This window comes from Mauremys mutica, chromosome 4 (genome assembly GCF_020497125.1).
Source record: "Mauremys mutica isolate MM-2020 ecotype Southern chromosome 4, ASM2049712v1, whole genome shotgun sequence".
Classification (NCBI taxonomy): domain Eukaryota; kingdom Metazoa; phylum Chordata; order Testudines; family Geoemydidae; genus Mauremys; species Mauremys mutica.
Genome location: NC_059075.1, coordinates 131,490,735 through 131,500,330, shown reverse-complemented (window position 1 = coordinate 131,500,330; position 9,596 = coordinate 131,490,735). Strand labels below are relative to the sequence as shown.

The 9,596-nt window shown below is 45.0% G+C and overlaps 1 long non-coding RNA gene across 1 annotated transcript in view; it reads right to left on the bottom strand.

Moving 5' to 3' along the window:
- Window positions 1-19: 19 nt before the first annotated feature.
- The window catches only part of LOC123369388, a 32,938-nt gene continuing 23,361 nt past the window's right edge, over window positions 20-9,596 (bottom strand). Inside the window, exon 3 of the long non-coding RNA XR_006579020.1 lies at window positions 20-1,578. This is a non-coding gene — a long non-coding RNA (uncharacterized LOC123369388). The remainder of the gene's footprint in view (window positions 1,579-9,596) is intronic.

The window sequence follows — 9,596 nt, the reverse complement described above, 5'->3', positions numbered from 1 at the left end:
GACATCCAATGCACCGGGGTTAAAGAGAGAAGCAGCAAAGCCGCTGAGAAAGCGGCTCTTCTCGCGTTTGGGGTGATGTCTAGGAGACACACTGCCAATGACCATGCTGTCAGCAAGTAGGTGAGCAATTGCAGAGGGAAGGAGAGTGCATCACAAAGAATCCGTTGTTTGTTTACTTATCATTATGACACTTGGTTGTTTTTGCTAGTAACACTAGTGTATTAAATAAGGCCCAGATCTTAGCGTATGGCCGATGAGCCTACAGCATCAATTGGGGAATGGGTGTGAAAAGATAGTGTAAAGCTCACCTTTACACTCCTGCCCCATCCCAGGCTACCTGTACGCTAGTCGGGTCCCGTGGTAGAAGTTATGCTGGCTGCAAAGGACTTAGGGTGCATCTACACAGCAAACAAACATCAGTGGCTGGCCTGAATAAGCTGACCCGCTCTGGCTGCAAAACCACTGTGTAAATGTTTGGGCAAAGTAGCAGCTAGGGATTGAGGAATGCAGGGAAGTCCTGAGAACACCTCCCACACCACTGGCAGCAGGAAGCGGGGTGGCTTAGGTGCTGTTGACTGTCTCTGTGCTACCAGAGTATCCCCTACACTGGTTACACCAGCACTGGCTCTTGTGTCAGCAGCGGCACACCATGGCTAAGACGCTTGTCCAAACCCTGCTCAGGCACATGGGACTTCAGTACAGCATCCTCTGCTCTGAAATCTTTGCTCAGAAGTGTGGGAAGATGCCACGTTGGGGTATGAATCTTAAGGTGTGCAGATCAGCGAGGTACAATTGTAATCACTGCTTGATGGGAAAACTAGCCATAGGCTTTCCCCTTCTCCCCCACTAATTTATATAGCGCCCAGTTGCATTCTAAGCAAAATGATTCTTCTCCCCGTCCAGAAGCGTAGCCACCAGGGAGATCAGATGCGTGGTTGTGAGGCGCGCTAGCTTATCTGCTGTGCCTATGTTTTTCCTGGGACAGTACAGCAAAATAGCAGCTCTCTGTACTTTCAATGATAGGACTTAAGCAAAGCCAAACTGCGAAGAGGCAGACAAGCCCCAACGCGTTGCTCTAAAAGGCTCTCTCCTGCCCACATTTTGCTTTTGGACATTCATACGTCTGCATCGCTCCATCTGACACCCTGCCTACATCCGCTCAAAGCTGTACCAAACACTGACAAGTATTTCGCAGTAGAAGGGTTATGACTGCAATGGGTTTAGAGTCTTGTACAAAAGCAAATACAGATAGGGCCTGAGCCAAAGCCTGTTGAAGCCGATGGGCTTCGGATGAGGCTCTGCATGGTATTACTTTAAAAAAACCCAAAAACTGCATTGTTTATTTTTAACCACATCACGGCAGCTGTTTTCACAGAGGCTGCTTGTCAACCCCGATTGGACTGGCTGAGACGGAGTTGGTTCTGTCTGCTGTGCAGGATGCAGAAGCAAAAGCAGAGCCACCAACACGTGAAGAAGAAATAGCATGAGCAGAGGCAGTGAAAATACGAGGAGTGGAGACTCTCTGTTGGGGCCGTTATTCTCTTTTGGGTCAGTATTCCAAGAGCATTTTCAATGTATCTACAATACAGGAAACAGAGTAAAGACCATGGTCTGTTGTACAGTTGGCTAGAACATCCATCTTTCCCAGCTTTGTAACTAACAGTAAAGTGTGCTTGGAGCATTTCAAATCAGGATACCAGGCAATCAGGCCATGTAGAACATCCCTGGGCTAGAGAAATGCTTCTGAATGGGACTCTAAGTCAGGAAAAACATTTTTAAAAAATAAACATCATTCCCCCCCCCTCCCCCTGGCTCTAGAAATCAAAAAAAAAAATTGGGCTACGAAGTCAACCGATTGACCTGTGTTTCACTTTGCACTAGAGCTATGAATCGGAATCAAACTAAAGTTAACTTCTTCAAAACCTTGGGTTTGGGCTGGATCGACAGGGGCCTGTTTGCCACCCTGGTCTGCCACCCTGCCACCCTGGTCTGATTGTGAGGCCTGGCTGTTGTAACATCCTCCAAAGCACAACTGGTGCTCAATTTATAAAATTAGCAGTTGGGAGCAGGGAATGACTTCCTTGAAGGGACACTGCTAACCTTGTTTAGGCCTCAAAACTTATCTGAAAATTGTTCATGCCTTTAAAAACAACCCCCCCCCCAAATCCTTTTCTTGAATTCTTCTCTTCCCTCCCACAAACTAAAGAAACATTTCTGCTAGTGTCAGCAGACCAGAGGCCACAAGGCTGAATGCCCATATACTGTGACCATCATTCATTAAGGCAGGTCTTCTGGTTCCTGAAAACAGTGGTAACTGGAGTTGGGAGTCTGCGTAAGGGGGAACCTGGCAGAGAGTTTGTTCAGCACACATGGCCCATCAGGGATGTGAAGGACAGAGAAGGCTCAGAGAATGAGCAGAACCCTTGATCATTGTTGGCTGAATGGGCTTCTCCAAGTGAAATCCTCCTGTTTTGTAGATTAAGATAGAGCCCTGGGGTTGAGAGGTCAGGACTTTGGATTGAGCTAGAGGCCTGGTGGTAGCAATGGAAGGGAAGAGGTGGCTGAACAGGAAGGGACCGTTTCTTGGGTATAAAGCCGGGACATAGTAAGATGGAAAGGGAAGGAGGAAGCTTTTAGAAAACGATGGGCCCTGCAGCTTGTGGAGTTGCTGGCACTAGTTCAAAGTCAGAATGGCAGGATGTTAGAACCCCCATTGCCATTGTACAAGTTGCTCCACAAAGCAGAAGGGAGTAGACTCCCCAGGCCCTCGGGTTGTGTAAGGAGAAGAGAATGAGTGTGTTGGAGTGTCCAGGAATGAGGTCACCACGCTGGTCCATGCGAGTCAGGCAAACACACCAGGCCCAGGCCTCCTCTCACTCACACAACCTTTACCCCAGGGCTACTCCACTGGGTTTAATGGAACCGCTCCTGAGTCACACCTGCATGAGAACAGAGTCAGGCTGAATCCTGCATTTTCACCCAGAGTCGCAAGAAAAGGGGTGTGTTGTATAAATGGAGGGTGCCAAACTGAACCCTTTTCAGTTTATGAAAGACATTTTGGGGGTCAATTAAGAGCTCAGTCCTGAACCCACTTGATTGCTATTAATTTTAATAGGAGTTAGAGCCCTTAGCACCTTTTAAATGTGTGTGAAAAGAGCTCACGGAGGGAGAGTTTCAAAAGCACCAAGTGATTTAGGAGCACAAGTCCCATTGACTTTCAGCATAACACATGCTCCCAAATCTCTTAGCGGCTTTTGGGGGGAAAAAAAAAATCTCCCTCTAGAGACTGAAGTCCTGCTTGTCCACAGACCAGCACAGCCTAGAGGTGAAAGGTTCTGTTTTCCATTACCAATCCCCGGAGGTGCCCAATCCCGGAAACTCTGCTTTACGGATTGAGGCCTGGCAAAGCAACACAGATAAGTACATTTAAATAATAAATAAAAAGACATTGGGCCAGAGCCTCAGCAAATTTAACTTCACTGGAGCTGGGCTGATTTACACCAGGTGAGGCTCTGGCCCTTAAGGGCAGGGGACTGGACTCGATGACCTCTCAAGGTCCCTTCCAGTCCTAGAATCTATGAATCTTAAACTAAGCCCATCTCTCTAATTTGCTCTGTATATTTTTTCTTCAGATCTGTAGATTCCCACTGGCCTTCTCTCAAGGCCAGCTCCCTCCTATCAGAGCTATTTGTGCATCAGCTTCCTGACCTGTCAATGAGTCCTTGAAAACAAAGCCGAGTTATGTGGCCTGAGCCTGGTAGGGAACACCCCCACTGAGTGTCTCACTTGCCGTGAAGAATCACAGGAGTCTCTGCTTCTTGTGTGTAGGATGATTGAGACTGAAAGGATGTAGCTTCTGTGCACAGTGGGCAGGATTCTCAGAAAGGTCTAAGTCACTTGGTGGCTAACACGTCATTGAAAGAAAATCAGTAGTCGAAGGATTACGGCTGGAGATTTTTCAAAGGGGCCTAAGTGAGCTAGGCACCCAAACCCCATTGAAATTCAATGAGCGCTAGATGCCTAACTCCCTTATGCTGCCAAAAGGCAACAGTAAGAGGAAATACTTCAAAGCACCTGCCACAATTTGACCAAAAGGATTTGTGTCCAACACGGAGACTGTCTTACTCTGCACCTGGCCAACATTTAAATCAAAGGATCTGAGGCATGGGGGGCCAGATTCTGATCTCATTTCCACCGGCATAAACTAGAGCAATTCCACTCTCTTCGGTGGATCTGCTTCTGATGTAGCTGAGACTCCTGACTCTTGATTTGGTGTAATTTACAGTCTTGCTCTCAAATATTAAGTAGATGTGCTAAAATGTTCGTTTACAGTGTTTCCTGCTGCTTAATATGCTTGTGGGGTTGGACTCTTGAGTCTCCAAATGAGATGAGCAAAGGCTTCAGCAGGTTTGAAGTGAGCCTAAAGGCACTTGTAACTAGCTCAGAAAGCACTTTTCCACCCCCGTGAACATTCAGGAATCGATTGGATTGCAAAACAAGCTGAGTACCAGTCTAGAGTCTGATCCAGCACCACTCAAGTCATGTGGGTAGCCCTTGCTCACACCAATAATCCTACTGACTTCAGTAAGATTACTTACAGGAGTAAGGGGACAGACTGGAGCCACACACTGGCAGCAGGAAAAATTAATTTCCTAGAGTGCATCTCATCACCAACCTTGGGAAGCACTGTGGCTACCAGTCCCAAAGGGGTTAAATGAGTCTTAAAGGATTTCTTTTGGAACATTGGAAAGTATTCCTTAAAATACAGAGAGGAAATCCATTTTTAATGGACCTGTACTCGTTTTTATTTTTCAGTGGTGTTATGGAGTAATTTTTATCTGGCGTGTATGTGTAACAATATACCTCATGCATTTGCAGTAGCAGACCATTTTGTGGAAGTGTCTCTCTGGCATAGTTTGAAGTGCATATTTTCACTAGCGAGGTGATTCAAAACGAAACTCACTTTGCCTGTCGCGTTTGGGTTTGTTGAGAGAGAACGTTCCATTAAAAACGTTCCATTCCAAGAATAAATTGCAATCCCACGTGTGTAATGCCGTGATGGTCTCTGTCAAGTAGCAAATTCACCTGGTGACAGACATCAACAGCTGATAAAAACTTGCCAAATTTCATACTATTTTCATTACTGTACATAGAGTTAACAGTGAAACTGACATTCGGTAAATGTTTTCAAGGTGTGTTCTATGATGTTTCATTGGGTTGTATTACAAGCTAGTTGGTGTGCTTTTCTAACTCAAGACGACTTGATATTCTTAACTCTTCAGTGCAACGTACTACTTGGATAATGCTGAATATAGTGTGCGTTTTGAGAGAATACATGATTTGGAAGACAAAGGCTGTATTGCATTTTGCAAGTGAAGGCAAAGTAAAAGTGCACCCAGTCATGCCTTCTAAAGGCGATTTAATTATGGCTGATATCTGCAAAAGAGCAGGAAAATAGAGCATCTTCATTCTCACAATCTGACGCAGGCTTTGAGCCTCTCCTTTGAGCCCAACATAACTGTTGTCTTCATGGAGTTTAAGGCCAGAAGGGACCATCAGATTATCTAGTTTGACTTCCTCTACATCACAGGCCACCTACACCTGCCAGCACCCACACACTAAACCCAACAACCAATGTTAAACCAAAGTATCACAGCCCATAGTGGTCTAGACTATTAATAAACATAGGGTCCAATCCTCCGGCCCTGAGCTATGGACTTCAATAAGGCTGCTCATCTGAGTACAGGAAGAATCTCGCTGCCCTTTCTGTCAGACTCAAAGCTATGGGGCCAAATCCTTATATGGCTATTAAGTCGCTTGAGCTATGTTGATTTGCAGCAGTTGAGGGTCTTGTTCATAGTGTTCTTAGAAATGTCTTGCTTTATTCTTAGTATGTTTTGTCAATCATCCTACCCAGGTTATAGTAAGTGCTCCCTTGAGAAAACATGTATGAAGGGGCTTATCTGGCAACCCTACATTGGTTGGTATGAGGTGTGATCCTTTCCTCTCTAATAGGCAACATGCAAAGCATTGAGAGGCAGTGTCACCAGGGGGCTTAGAGTCAGAACTCCTGGGTTCCATTCCTTGCCTCATCAGCAATTCACTTTAGGCCTGGTCCTGTTTCCACTTATGCCAACAACCAAGCTCCCATTGACTTTAATGACACAGAATTAAGCCCTTTGGACAAGAGCTACATTCCTCAAATATACTTAGAGGTATAATACTTTACAAATGTTAATTAAAACTTAATGAGCTTTATGTTAACATCCTTGGAGAAAAAATGTTCAGTGTATAAAAGCGTCAGTTTTTACAGTCTAGATTTTATATTGAAATCAATATCTTTCTTCGAAAATTGAGAAACTTCACAGGAAGTCAAACTCCCCCCCCCCCCATCCCAAAAAGTTTTTGAAGCCAACACATTCTGAATCTTCTACTTCTGCTGTCTTCACTGCAGTAGTATATTTATCCAGAAAGAGATCCATATAGCTTAGAAGATTAGAGCAGTGGTCCTAGGTGAATTACTCTTTAAATCTGATGTTCTGACCTGCCAGCCTTTGATACAGGTGAAGATGGTAATGTACAATTTGTCATGGTTATTTCTCTCCCCTCCCCCCTTAGAGAAACACAGTTGTGTGACTTTAAAAAAATAATCAACCCAAAACCATTTTATCCGCTTTGGCAGATTATGTTTATGCGATACCTGCTTACAGTAACGTTTTCAAGCTTATATTCCTAAAGTTGGGGATCAGGTACATAAGGAGGCTATTGCAAACTAAGCTAGAGTATGAATTTAAAGTGCACTATTCTGCACTAGCTCCCCATGCAGGGATGACATGGTATTTACCAGAGGTGGGTTTTTACCAGGCAACCTCATGGGGTTTACTGCCCCAAGCAAAAAATCAGTCCCAGTTCAAGGTATTTTCAATTTTAAAAAAAGTTTCATTAATGCACACCACATTCCACTTAATTTGAATGTGCAACTAAAACTGTGGTTCCGTAAGCTAGTAGGTTTGGAGATTTGATCTGTACAACCCTAACAAAGTAAAACTGCAGTAGGTCTCATATTCATAGATGTATTCTAGTACTGAACATTGGAATGTCTTCATTCATTTTGGTTTGGAATTTTCTCAAGGAAGTTATACGTGTCATGACTCATTTCAGTTTTCAATATTATCTAAATATTACATGTACAGAAAACTCATCAAGTTGCTGAATGTTTCAGTAATTTGCATTAGTCTATTCTAATAATAATCATGTTATTTTTCCCAGTTTAAGCCAGCAGGTACAGTGTCCGGTCCTAAACTAGTGTTTCCCCAGGAAACTGTCATTGCTGTCCCCATGTGCACACTCTTATTCTGCACTAGGGCTACATCTGCTCTGCAACCAGGGTGTCATTTGCAGCTCATGTGGACATACCCAAGCAGGCTTCAATCCAGCTAGTTTGCTACAAGTAGTGAGGGGATGGCATCAGTGTCAGGGCTGCACGCACCTGTCTGGCCTGCTTGGGTATATATTTGCATTTCTAGCCTGTACTGAAGCCCACGCTGCTGTGTCCCCATTGCTGCTTGTCATGGGCTAGCTAGATTAAAACCAAGTGAGGATACATCTACATGAGCTGCAAATGATCCTCCCTCCCCCACATTGCAGCATAGATTTATTTTAAGAGCATGGATTAAGCTAAGCCCCACAAAGGCACTTTTAGGGCAGAATAAGAAAATCCACATGGAGAGCTAGTGCACAATACCTATTCCAAGCCTCTCCCCCACCCCCTCCATATACAGGCCCTTAGGCTCCTACGATCATATTTAGATACTGAAATGAAAGTGACCTGATTTTCAGGAGTGCTGGGCACCTGATTCTCCCATTTTCCACAAAGGGATTGGTGCAAAATGGGAGAGGTAGGCTTGGGGGGTGGGAGGGGAAGGCCATTTTCATTTAGGTGCCCATGTTTGAAAAATTATGGCCTAACTGATTTGCTCAGGCTTGAAGACTTGGCATACGAGCAAGGTCAGAACCCTGGGCTCCTAACTCCCAGTCTAACCCCTAGCCCACACTGAGTCCTCTGATAGAAGCACATCCGTGTCCTCTGCAATCCAGCATAAGAACTGCTAGCTCAGTCGCCCATTCTTCCCGCTATCACTGATGTCACCTCAACACTTAGAGAACACCTTAGGCTGTTCCCTACCTGGGTTAGAGCTGCATTAAAGGCAATTATTATTTCTACAGTCTGGTGGACACAGCAGGGAGTATATAGCTTTCAGGCTAAAGCAAAAGCACAACAAAATGGTAACAGTCCCCATGGCCGAGCCTCCAAAAAGCAACCACTTTGAACCATCCATCTAAAGGTGGAGAGTCTCACGCCCCCACTCCAGCCCATTCCTGCTAGATGAAAGGCTGGACACGCCTCTGTTCTGACTGGGAGGTGGGGGAAGGAAATTCCTCCAGTGCAGGAATTGGGGAAGGCAACCATAAAGCTACCTTGTGAGGAACCCCTTGCAAACCCAGACATCTGGGACTGTACAAATTACGTTGCAGCCACAAGGCAGCCCAGGTCCAGCGGGGCATAAAGGTGGCTTAAAAGCGGTCTCCCTCAGACTGCAAGCTGTGTGCTGCACCTCTTAGACCCCCAGCGCAGACTCTCACCCATAGTTTCTAGAAGCAGCAAAGAATCCTGTGGCACCTTATAGACTAACAGACGTTTTGCAGCATGAGCTTTCGTGGGTGAATACCCACTTCAGTGGGTATTCACCCACGAAAGCTCATGCTGCAAAACGGTGGGTATTCACCCACGAAAGCTCATGCTGCAAAACGGTGGGTATTCACCCACGAAAGCTCATGCTGCAAAACGTCTGTTAGTCTATAAGGTGCCACAGGATTCTTTGCTGCTTCTACAGAACCAGACTAACACGGCTACCCCTCTGATACTTGACACCATAGTTTCTAGGACAACTTGTTTGGACTCTTGCTTTAAGACCACCTTGTTTTAGGTGGCCAGTTATCAATGACAACTCAAGTCCACTGTATCCATAGAGAATGGGCTGCAAAATGGTGTTCACAACTTCCAACATGCTTCACAATAACAATCTGATTTACTACTCATTCCAGAGAGCTAGGTTCAAATCGTAATTGAGTGGGCCACTCTGGCATTGTGCAATAGTACCTTACTCATTGTGTAGTCCACTGTAATAGTGGGGACTATGCGCTCAGTAAGGTGCTACTCAGTGAGAGGAAGGTGGCAGAATCTGGCCTTAATTGTTGAGGGTGAGATTTTTCAGAAAAGCATCTGAGTGAATTAGTTAGAGCCCAGATCCCCAAAAGATATTTAGGGGTTTAACTCTCGTTGACTCCTAAATACCTTTGAGGATCTGGGCCTAAGTGTTCAACTCTTTTCAATGGACAGAAGGTACCTAACTCACGTGCTTTTGAAAATTCCACTTGGAGATCTTTGCAATAAGATGTTGCATGTCTGAGACTGAAACCCAGCCAGCAAATACTAAGCCACCAACTTCTACCATTGAAATAGTTAAGTTCTCTCTTCCCTTCATCATACATGACATTTCCATTGTGTTCTCCTATGACTAAAGACGACTGGATAT